The sequence below is a fragment of the Amborella trichopoda genome, chromosome 13, assembly GCF_054954075.1.
Source record: "Amborella trichopoda isolate Santa Cruz 75 chromosome 13, AtrichopodaSantaCruz75HAP2 v2.0, whole genome shotgun sequence".
Taxonomy (NCBI): Eukaryota; Viridiplantae; Streptophyta; class Magnoliopsida; order Amborellales; family Amborellaceae; genus Amborella; species Amborella trichopoda.
The window spans coordinates 23,138,217-23,152,500 of record NC_142348.1 but is presented as its reverse complement, the minus strand read 5'-3'; the positions used below and the strand labels follow the sequence as shown (position 1 = coordinate 23,152,500).

General features: G+C 30.8%; 1 long non-coding RNA gene across 15 annotated transcripts in view; it reads left to right on the top strand.

The window, feature by feature from the left end:
• The window catches only part of LOC110006477 (uncharacterized), an 82,284-nt gene that overhangs the window by 4,922 nt on the left and 63,078 nt on the right, over positions 1 to 14,284 (top strand). Inside the window, exon 3 of one of the 15 annotated variants that reach the window (XR_016048278.1) lies at positions 7,754 to 13,298. The exons of the other annotated variants lie outside the window; for them this stretch is intronic. This is a non-coding gene — a long non-coding RNA (uncharacterized LOC110006477). Of the gene's footprint in view, positions 1 to 7,753; positions 13,299 to 14,284 lie in introns of those variants that run through there. 15 annotated transcript variants of the gene reach the window in all.

Below are 14,284 nucleotides of genomic sequence, written 5' to 3'. Positions count from 1 at the left end.
ACATATCCCCCCCCTTCTTTTTTGATTATTTTCCTCTCAATTTTTTTCATTCGAATCATTATCTTCCATGTGAATGATTTTTCCGTATACAATTTTCCAAACTATGATAAATTCAAGCCTTCAAGGAGATTATTTCTTCTGGCTATCATGCACGCACATGCACCCTTACGCACATGCACGCACATGCACCCTTACGCATTGATTGCGCATATATACATTTTTATGTACACTGATATAGACCATATATACACTTTTTAACAGTTTCTATTGTTATTAGCGTAGATGTACATTGATATGTATATGAATGCACAGGTGGCTGTTGCAGCCAATAAGGTTGAACATATCCCCCCCTTCTTTTTTGATTATTTTCCTCTCAATTCTTTTCATTCGAATCATTTTCTTCCATGTGAATGATTTTTCCGTATACAATTTTCCAAATTGTGATAAATTCAAGCCTTCAAGGAGATTATTTCTTCTGGCTATCACCTCTTATCAGATAAGCCTTGGTGAATTTTGATATTGCTTTGTATAGAATTAGGCATAAAAATGGGTTTCTTCTCTTGATGAATTGGGTATGCTAAATACCCAATTGTGATAGTCCATCTAAATTTTATGTCTTATTTGTACTTGTTTCTATTATTATTGATGAGCTTCATCTTCATCGAGTTTGCTTGTAAAGCAACAAGCATGAAAGCAACTTATCATCGGGGTGGATCTCTTTACGTTATTGGATATTTGAGATCTTGATCTTGCAAGCTGGATTTGATTAATGGTTCTTTCTTATCTTGATCTTGCAAGCTGGATTTGATTAATGGTTCTTTCTTATCTTGATCTTGCAAGCTGGATTTGATTAATGGTTCTTTCTTCTCTAGTATAATATTTCTCTTGCTTTTTTCATGCAAAAATGAAGTGAATTTTCTGAAACTTTACTTGTGGTTTGTAATTTTTTAAGTAACTTTTTCTTAACACACACACATTCTTGCTTCTTTCATGCAAATATGGAATGAATTTTTTGGAGTATTACTTGTGGTTTTCAATTTCATTAAGTAACTTTTTCTTAACACACACATACACCCCACATACACACACACACTCTCTCACACACACACACACACACACACACTCACACTCACACTCACTCACACACACACACACACACACACGCTCACGCTCACACGCTCTTGCTCACACTCACACACTCACTCACTCACACACTCTCACACCCACATAGTCACACACATTAACACACAGTCACACTAACACTCACACTCACACTTAGATATATAATACACTTATATGAGTGTTGTGTATGGACTGATGTGTGTATATATACGATGATATGTTTATGCATGTATGTATATAATTGCTTGCTATCAGTTATATACAATTGTCAATATATGTATACACTGATACGTGTATGCACATGCACCCTTACGTGTTGATAAGTGCATATATACTGTGTATATTTACATTAATACATGCATATTATATACACTGATATATATAACCATATAAACACTTCTTAGCACTTTACATATATATACAATGTGCATATTTACGACATGTATATATTGATATGTTTATGCGTGTATCTATAAACTTCTTATGAGTTATATGTATATTGATATCCGCACGCACATGCACCCTTACTCATTGATAATGCATATACATTTTTATATACACTGATATATATGCCCATATGGATACTTCTTATCAGTTTATACAGTTATTGGTGTTTATGTACACTGATATGTATATACTCTCACACTCACATGCATATGTATAATGGGTTTATATATGCACTAATATATAAAGCCCATGTATATACATACTTATTATCTTTGATATATATATAATTATTAGCTCAATTTGTGTATGTATTGATGTATATCAATATATACCATTCTTTTCAGAGTATATATATATACCGCTGCATATAACCATACAATACATTAGTTATCAACTTATATGCAGTTATTAGTGTGCAAACTTACATTGATATGTGTGTGTGTGATGTATGTATGTATACGATGTGTATATACGGATTTGTGTGAATGTGTAAAGTGCATAAATGTATATATATAGTGCATTAATATATACATTTATATATACACTGCATTAATATATACATATATATACATTGATGTATATGACCATATATATTCATTATTAGTTTATACCTTTATTAACGTATATGTACACTAATTTATATACTACACACACACGCACTCACACTCACACTCACACTCACTCTCATCCTCACACTCACACTCACTCACTCACTCATACACACACACACTCAGACCCACACACTTACACTCGCACTCGCACTGACACTGACACTGACACTGACACTGACACTGACACTGACACTGACACTGACACTGACACTCACTCACACTGACACTGACACTGACGCTGACACTCACTCACACTCACACTCACACTCTCACTCACTCTCACTCTCACTCTCACTCTCACTCTCACTCTCACGCTCACGCTCACGCTCACGCACACTCACACTCACACTCACACTCACACTCACACTCACACTCACTCACACTCACACTCACACTCACACTCACACTCACACTCACACTCACACTCACACTCACACTCACACTCACACTCACTCACACTCACACTCACACTCACTCACACTCACACTCACACTGACAAATATATATACTATCACCTGTAATTTGATTAGCCTTGGCGAAATTCCTTATTACTTTGTATAGAATTAAGCATAAGAATGGGTTTCTTCTCTTGATGAATTGGGTATGCTAAATACCCTATTGTGATAGTCCATGTAAATTTTTTATCTTATTTGTACTTGTTTTTATTATTATTGATGAGCTTCATCTTCATTGAGTTTTCTTGTAAATCAACAAGCATGAAAGCAATTTATCATCAAGGTGGATCTCTTTACGTTATTCGATATTTGAGATCTTGATCTTGCAAGCTTGATTTGCTTAATGGTTCTTTTTCTGTAGTATAGCATTGCTCTTGCTTCTTTCATGCAAATATGGAGTGATATATTACTGCTCTTGCTTCTTTCACACTCACACTCACACTCACATTGACAAATATATATACTATCACCTGTAATTTGATTAGCCTTGGCGCAATTCCTTATTACTTTGTGTAGAATTAGGCATAAGAATGGGTTTCTTCTCTTGGTGAATTGGGTATGCTAAATACCCTATTGTGATAGTCCATGTAAATTTTTTATCTTATTTGTACTTGTTTTCATTATTATTGATGAGCTTCATTTTCATTGAGTTTTCTTGTAAATCAACAAGCATGAAAGTAACTTATCATAGAGGTGGATCTCTTGACGTTATTCAATATTTGAGATCTTGATATTGCAAGCTTGATCGTCTTGATGGTTCTCTCTTCTCTATTATAGTCTGCTTTTGCTTCTTTCATGCAAATATGGAGTGAAATTTCTGGAGCTTTACCTGTGGTATGCAATTTTATTAACTTTTTCGTAACACACACTTTTGCTTCATCCATGCAAATATGGAGTGAATTTTCTGGAGCTTGATTTGTGGTTTGCAATTTTATTAACTTTTTCTTTTCACACACACCACGCACACATACTCACACTCACACTCACACTCACACTCACACTAATGTATAAGACCATGTATATACTTATTATCAGTGATATATACAGTTATTAGCTCTATATGTTTACGTATTGATGTATATAAGCATAGAATACATTAGTTATCGGTTATATGTACAGTTATTAGTGTGTAAAAGTACATTGATATGTGTGTGTGATGTCTGTATATATACGAAGTGTATGTTCGGATTTCTGTGTATGTATAAATAACTGTATATATACAATGCATTTAATGTTTATATTTTTATATACATTGATGTATATGACCATATATACATTTATTATTAGTTTATAAATTTATTAAAGTATATGTACACTGTTTTATACTGTGTAAATAACTGTATATATACAATGCATTTAATGTTTATATTTCTATATACATTGATGTATATGACCATATATGTACTTGTTATTAGTTTATAAATTTATTAACGTATATGTACACTGATTTATATACTACACACATACTCACACACTCACACTCACACTCACACTCATACTCACACTCGCACATTTTTTATCTACTATATATATATAGTTATTAGTGTGTAAAAATAATATTGATGTGTGTGTGCGGTGCTGTATAGATGCGATGAGTATATATTGAGATGTTTGTGTGTATAGTGCATAGTGTGTAAAATGCATAATTGTATATATACATTTATTTGTGTGTTAAAATATATACATTTCTATATACATTGATGTATATGACCATATATATACTTATTATCAGTTTATACGGTTAGTAACCTATATGTTCACTGATTTATATACTACACACACACATATATGCACACAAACACACACTCATACACACACTCACACTCACACTCACACAGACACTAGCACTGACACTGACACTCACAGATATGTATACTACATATATGCGTGGTGTGTATGGACTGATGTGTGTATATTTACGATATGTATATGCATATGTTTTTACGTATATGTATACAGTTGCTTGCTATCAGTTATATACAATTATCGATGTATATATGCACTGTTATGCGTACGCACATGTACCCTAACGCGTGGATAAGTGCATATATAATGTGTATGTATACACTAATACATGCATTCTATATATACTGATATATTTGACCATATTGACTATTATTAGTAGTTTATATGTATATACGGTGTGCGTTAAATGATATGTATTTATTGATATGTTTATGTGTATGTATAACCTTGCTATCAGTTATATATGCACTAATATGCGACACACATGGGCACCCTCACGCATTGATAGTGCATACATTCATTTCTGTATACACTGATATATATGACCATATATAACACTTATTATCAGTTTATACAGTTATTAGTGTATATGTACAATGAAATGTATATACGCACATTCATATGCATATGTATAAAGGGTTTATATGTACACTTATGTAAAAGACCATGTATATACTTATTATCAGTGATATATACAGTTATTCGTTCAATTTATGTACGAATAGATGTATAGCAATATAGACCATTGTTTTTAGTATATATATATATACTGATGCATATAACCATACAATACATTAGTTATCTGCTACATATATAGTTATTAGTGTGTAAAAAATACATTGATATGTGTATGTATGCGTGTGATGTCTGTATATATACGCTGTGTATATATTGATGTGTATGTTTAAAGTGCGTAACTGTATATATACAGTACATTAATATATACATTAGTATATATGACGATATATACAGTATTTATCAGTTTATACAGTTATTAGCATATATGTATACTACACACACACTGGCACTCACTCACCCACACACACACCGGCACTCACTCACACACACTCACACTCATAGATATATATACTACACATGCGTGGTGTATGGACTGATGTGTGTATATATAATACAATATGTATATACTGATATTGTTGTGTATGTACACAATTGCTTGTTATCAGTTATATACAATTATCAATATATGTATGCACTAATATATGCACGCACATGCACCTTTATACGTTGTTAAGTGTATATATATTGTGTATGTATACACTAATACATGCATTCTTTATACATTGATATGTATGACCATGAGGACATATATTGACAGTTTATATATATACAGTGTGTATATATACGATATGTATATACTGATATGTTTATGCGTGTATGTATAAACTTGTCTGTTATATATACACTGACATGCGTATGCACATGCACCCTTACGCATTAATAGTGCATATATAGATTTTTATATACACCGATGTTTATGACCATATATACGCTTTTTATCAATTTATACAGTTATTAGCGTAGATATACATTGATATGTATATGAAAGCACAAGTGGCAGTTGCAGCTAACAAGGTAAAGGGACAGATCCCCCTGCCCCCTCCTTTTTGATTATTTTCCTCTCAATTCTTACCATTCGAATCATTATCTTCTCTGTGAATGATTTTTCCTACCATATACAATTTCCAAATTGTGATAAAATCAGGTAGTAAAGAAGGAGATTATTTCTTTTGGCTATCACCTCTAATCAAATAAGCCGAGGCAAAATTCCATATTACTCTGTATAGAATTAGGCATAAGAATGGGTTTCTTCTCTTGATGTATTAGGTATGCTAAAATACCCAAGTGTGATAGTCCATCTAAGTTTTTATCATATATCTGTACTTGTTTTTATTATTGTTGATGAGCTTCATCTTCATTGAGTTTGCGTGTAATTCAACAAGCATGAATGCAACTTATCATCGAGGCGGATCTTTTTACGTTTTTTGATATTTGAGAGCTTGAACTTGAAAGCTTGATTTGCTTAATGGTTCTTTCTTCTGTAGTATAGTATTGCTCTTGCCTCTGTCATGCAAATACGGAGTAAATTTTTTAGAGCTTTACTTGTGGTTTGCAATTTTATTAAGTCACTTTTTCTTAACACGTACACACACACACACAACACACACCACGCACTCACACACACACTCACACACACATACACACACAAACTAAAACTCACACTCACTTACACACACACACACTCACACACACATTCACACTCACACTCGCTCTCACGCTCACAATGTACATATAAACAACATGTATATACTGATATATTCAGTGTGCATATAAAGGATATGTATATATTGATATGTTTATACGTGTATATATAAACTTGCTATTAGTTATATGTACACTGATATGCGACGCATATGCACCTTTACGCATTGATAGTGCATACATACATTTTTATATACACTGATATATATGACCATATAGAAACTTATTATTTGTTTATACAGTAATGAGTGTATATGTACACTGAAATGTATATACGCACTCCTATGCATATTTATAAAGGGTTTATATATGCACTAATGTATAAGATCATATATGTACTTATTATCTGTGATGTATACAGTTATTAGCTCAATTTGTTTGCATATATGTATAGCAATATATATCATTGTTTTCAGTGTATATATATTGATGTGTATAAAGCATACAATACATTAGTTATTTGTAATATATACAGTTATTAGTGTGTAAAAAATACATTGATATGTGTGTGTGTGATATCTGTATATATACGATGTGTATATATTTGATATGTGTGTATGTGTAAAGTGCATAAAGTTTTATATACAGTACATTAATGTATAAATTTCTTTATACATTGATATATATGATCTTATATACACTTATTATCAGTTTATGCAGCTATTAACGCATATATACACTGATTTATATATTACACACACACTCACACTCACATATATATATACTCACATGTGTGCGTGTTGTGTATGGATTGATGTGTGTATACATATGATATGTATATACTGATATGTTTGTATGGATACAGTTACTTGCTATCTGTTATATACATTGATATGCATTTACATGCACCCTTACGCGTTGATAAGTGGATATATACTGTGTATGTATACAGTGTGTATATATACGATTTGTATATACTGATATGTTTCTGCATGTATGTATAAACTTGCTATCAGTTATATATATACTGATATGTGTACGCACATGCACCCTTAAGCATTGATATTGCATACATACATTTACATTTTTAAATACACTGATATATGTGGCTATATCGATACTTTTTACTAGTTTATATAGTTTTTAATGTAGATGTACGTTGATATGTTTATGAATGCACAAATGGATGTTGAAGCCAATAAGGTAAATAAACTGATCCCCCTCCCTCCCCCCTCCCCGCTTCGCCCTTTTTTATTATTTTCCTCTCAATTCTTACCCTTCGAATCATTATCGTCCCTGTGTATGATTTTTCCTTCCCTATGTAATTTTCTAAACTATGATAAAATCAGGCATTAAAGATGGAGATTAATTCTTCTGGCTATCACCTCTAATCAGATAAACCTAGGCGAAATTCCATATTAATTTGTATAGAATTAGGTGTAAGAATGGGTTTCTTCTCTTGATGAATTGGGTATGCTAAAATACCCAATTGTAGTAGTCCATCAATTTTTTTTTTCTTATTTGTACTTGTTTTTATTATCATTGATGTGCTTCATCTCTATCGAGTTTACGTGTAAATCGGCAAATATGAAAGTAACTTATCATCAAGGCGGATCTCTTTACGTTATTCGATATTTGAGATCTTGATCTTGCAAGCTTGATTTGCTTAATGGTTCTTTCTTCTCTGGTATAATACTTACTGCTCTTGCTTCTTTCATGCAAATATGGAGTGAATTTTCAGGAGCTTTACTTGTGGTTTGTAATTTTATCAAGTAACTTTTTCTTGACACACACACACTCTTGCTTCTTTTATGCAAATATAGAGTGAATTTTTTGGAGTTTTACTTGTGGTTTGTAATTTTATTGACTTTTTTTTAACATACGCACACCCACACCACACACACACTCACACTCACACTCACACTCACACTCACACACACACACACACACACTCACATATACACTCACACTGACACTCACACACTGACACTCACGTTCACACTCACACTCACACACTCACACTCACACTCACACTCACACTCACACTCACTCACACACACTGACACTCACATTCACACTCATTGATATATACTACACATGTTTGCGTGTTGTATATGGACTGATGTCTATATATATACGATATGTATATATTGATATGTTTATGCGTGTATATATACAGTTTCTTGCTATCAATTATATACAATAATCATTGTATACCTTTATGCGTTGATAAGTGCATATATACTGTCTATGATGCATGCTATATACATTGATATATTTAACCACATTGACATATATTAGCAGTTCATATATATACAGTGTGTATATATACGATATGTATATACTGATATGTTTATGCGTGTATGTATAAATTTGTTGTCTGTTATATATACATTGATATGCGTACGCATTTATACCTTTACACATTGATAGTGCATATGTACATTTTTATATACACTGATATATATGACCCTATTGACACTTTTTATCAGTTTATACGTTTTTATATACACTGATATATATGACTATATTGACACTTTTTATCAGTTTATACAATTATTAGCGTATATGCACATTGATATGTATATGAATGCACAGGTGGCTATTGCAGCCCATAAGGTAAATGAAAATATCTTTAGTAAAGTATTGCTCTTGTTTCTTTCATGTAAATATGGAGTGAATTTTTCTTCTAGAGTGAATTTTTTGGAGATTTACTTGTGGTTTGCATCTTTATTAAGTAACTTTTTCTTAACACACACTCTTTCTTCTTTCATGCAAATAGGGAGTGAATTTTCTTGAGCTTTATTCGTGGTTTGCAATTTTATTAAGTAACTTTTTCGTAACACACACACACTCACACTCATACTCACACTCACTCACACTCACATTCACACACTCACATAGACTCACACACACACATACACACTGACACTGACACGCGCACACACTGACACACTCACACCCACACACACTCTCAAACTCACATTCACATTGATATGTATATGAATGCATAGGTGGCTGTGCAGCCAAGAAGGTAAATGTACAGATCCCCCCCCCTCCCCTCCCCTCCCCTCCTTTTTGATTATTTTAAAGATTATTTGTTTTAGATATCACCTCTAATCTGACAAGCCTACGTGAATTTCCAGATTACTTTGTATGAATTAGGCATAAAAATGGGTTTTTTCCCTTGATGAATCGAATATGCTAAATACCCAATTGTGATAGTCCATCTAAATTTTTTATCTTATTTGTACTAGTTTTTATTATTATTGATGAGCTTCATCTTCATCGAGTTTGCTTGTAAATCAACAAGCATGGAAGCAACTTATCATTGAGGCGGAGCTCTTTACGTTCTTCGATATTTGCGATCTTGATCTTGCAAGCTTGATTTGCTTAATGGTTCTTTCTTCTCTAGTATTGTACTGCTCTTCCTTCTTTTATGCAAATATGGAGTGAATAAAATTGCAAACCACTAGTAAAGCTTCAAAAAATGAACTTTTTCTTGACACACACTCTTGCATCTTTCTTGCAAATATGGAGTGAATTTTTTGGAGCTTTACTTGTGGTTTGCAATTTTATTAACTTTTTCTTAACTATACAATACATTAGTTATCAGCTACATATACAGTTATTAGTGTGTAAAAAATACATTGTTATGTGTGTATGTATCTGTGTGATGTCAGTATATATATGATGTATATATACGGATATATGTGTATGTGTAAAGTACATAACTATATATATACAGTGCACTAATATATATATTTCTATATACCTTGATGTATATTACCATTTTTACATTTATTATCAGTTTATATAGTTATTGACGTATATGTGTACTGATTTATATACTACACACACATACACTCACACCCACACTCATACACACACACACTCACACTCAACACTCACACTCACACACTTACACTCACCCTCACACTCACACACACACACACACACTCACACTGTAATGTTTGGTATGATGTGTGTATATATACAATATGTATATATTGATATATTTATGCGTGTATGTATATAGTTGCTTGCTATTAGTTTTGTACATTGATAAGTGCCTATATATTTTGTATGTTTACACTAATACATGCCGTTTAGATACATTAATATATATATAACCATATAAACACTTATTAGCTGGCTATATATATATATGTGTATGTACATACGATATATATATACTGATATGTTTATGCATGTATGTATAAACTTACTATCACTGATATATAGACTGCTATGCGTACGTACATGCACATTTTCATATTGATAGTGCATACATACATTTCTATATACACTGATATATATGACCATATAAACACTTATTGTCAATTTATACTGTTATTAGCGTATGTGTGTGTGTTTTATATATATATATCCGATGAGCATATATATTGATATGTTTGTATGTAAAGTGCATAACTGTTTATATACAATGCACTAATATAAATGTTTCTATATACATTGATGTATATAACCATATATACACTTATTATCAGTTTATACAGTTGTTAACTTATATGTACACTGATTTATATACTACACTTATATTCACACTCACACTCCCACTCACATTCACACTCATAGATATATATACCACATATATATGCGTGTTGTGTATGGACTGATGTGTATATATGTACGATATGTATATACTGATATTTTATACATGTATATATACAGTTGCTTGCTATCCGTTATATACAATTATCAATGTATATATACATTTATATGCGCATGAACATGCATCCTTACGCGTTGATAAATACATATATACTGTGTATGTATACATTAATACATGAATTCTATATACACTGATATATATGATCATATAGACACCCTTATTAGCAGTTTATGTGTCTATATATGCGATATGTACATACCGATATGTTTGTGTATATGTATAAAATTGCTATCAGTTATATATACGCTGATATGTGTATGCACATGCACCCTTACACATTGATGGCGTTGACATATATTTCTATATACACCGTTATCAGTTTATACAGTTATTAACGTATATGTGTGTTGATATGTTTGTACACACACTCATATGCATATATATAAATGGTTTATATGTACACTAATGTATAAGATCATGTATATATTTATTATCACAATTTGTGTACGTGTTGATGAATAGCAATACATATCAATGTTTTCAATGTAATTTTATACATTTCTATTTACATATTTATATATGACCATATAGATACATATTTTCAGTTTATACTGTTATTAGTATATATGTACACTGATATGTTTATATATAAGCTCATATGCATATGTATAAGCGGTTTATATATAAACTAATGTATAAGACCATGTGTATACTTATTAACAGTGATATATATAATTATTAGCACAATTTGTGTATGTATTGACGTATAACAATATATACTATTGTTTTCAGCATATATATCTATACTGATGCATATAACCATATAATACATTAGTTATCAGTTATAAATACAATTATTAATGTATAAAAAATACATTGATATATGTGTGTGTGTGCGTGATGTCTGTATATATATGATGTGTATATACTAATGTGTGTATGTGAAAAGTGCATAATTGTAAATTTGTATATGTATTGATGTATAACAATATATGTTATTGTTTTCAGCGTATATATCTATACTGATGCATATAACCATATAATACATTAGTTATCAGTTATATATACAATTATTAATGTATAAAAAATACATTGATATATGTGTGTGTGTGCGTGATGTCTGTATATATATGATATGTATATACTAATGTGTGTATATGATCATATGTGCACTTATTATCAATTTAAACAGTTATTAATGTATATGTACTCTGATTTATATACTACACACTCATACTCACACACATTCACACAAACATACACACACTCACACGCACTAATTTATATACTATATATGTGCGTGTTGTGTATGGACTGATGTGTGTATATATACGATATGTATATACTAATATGTTTGTGCGTGTATGTATATAGTTGCTTGTTATGTGTAATATACAATTGTCAATGTGTATATATACTGTTATGCCCCCGCAAATGCACCCTTACGCGTTGATAAGTACTGATATACTATGTATGGATTCACTAAAACATACATTCTATATGGACTGATATATATGACCATGTAGACACTTATCAACTGTATATATATACTGATATATGTATGCGAGTGTGTATAAACTTGCTATCAATGATACATACACTTGATATGCGTACATACATGTGAGTATGTATAAATTTGCTATCAATGATATATACACTTGATATGCGTATATACATGCACCCTTAGGCATTGATAGTGCGTACATACATTTATATATATATTGATACATATGACCATATAGATACTTATTATCAGTTTATATTGTTGTCATCGTATATATATGTTGCAAGAATGTCATTGATGTACATGACTATATATACTTATTATCAGTTTATATAGTTATTAACGTATTTGTACACTGATTTATATACTATACACACACACACACACACATCCACACGCACAGTCTCATTCACACAACATATACAAACAATTACACACTCACACTTACATTCATAGATATATATACTACATATATGTATGTGTTGTTTGTACTGATGTGTGTATATAAGAACACTCATATGCATATGTATAAAGGGTTTATATGTACACTAATATTTAAGACCATATATTATTATCAGTGATATAGACAAATTATTAGCACAAATTGTATACGTATTGATGTATAACAATATATACCATTGTTTTTTGTGTATATATATATATATATTGATGCATATTACTAAATACGTTAGTTATCAGCTATATATATTAATATTCGTATGTAAACAATATGTTGATATTTGTGTGTGATGTTTGTATATATACGATGTGTATATGTAAAGTACATAACCGTATTTGTAGAATGCACTAATTTAAATATTTCTTTATACATTGATGTATCAGTTTAAACAATTATTAACATATATATACACTGATTTATGTAGTATACACACTCACACTCACATTAGCACTCGCACTCATACACACATAGATATATATACTGCATATATTTACGTGTTGTGTATGGACTGATGTGTGTATATATATACGATATGTGTATACTGATATGTTTATATGAGTTTGTATACTGTTTTTTGCTATCAGTTATATACAATTATCAATGTATATATACATTGATATGCGTACGCCCATGCACCCTTATGTTTTGATAAGTGCATATATACTTTGTTTGTGTACAATAATACATGAATCCTATATACATTGATATATATGACCAGAGAGACTTATTAGCAGTTTATATATATATATATGCAGTGTGTATATATAATATATGTATATACTGATATGTTTATGTGTATGTATACGTTTGCTATCAGTTATATATACACTGATATACATACGCACATGTACCCTTACATATTGGTAGTGCATACATTAATTTTTATATATATAGATATATTCATTTCTATATACACTGATATGTATAAAGGGTTTATACAATAATTAGCGTATATTTTCATACATATTGCTTATACAGATACTAGTGTATATGTATACTCATATGCATATGTATAAAGGGTTTATATATACACTAATGTAAAAGACCATGTATATACTTATTATCAGTGATATTTATAAAGTT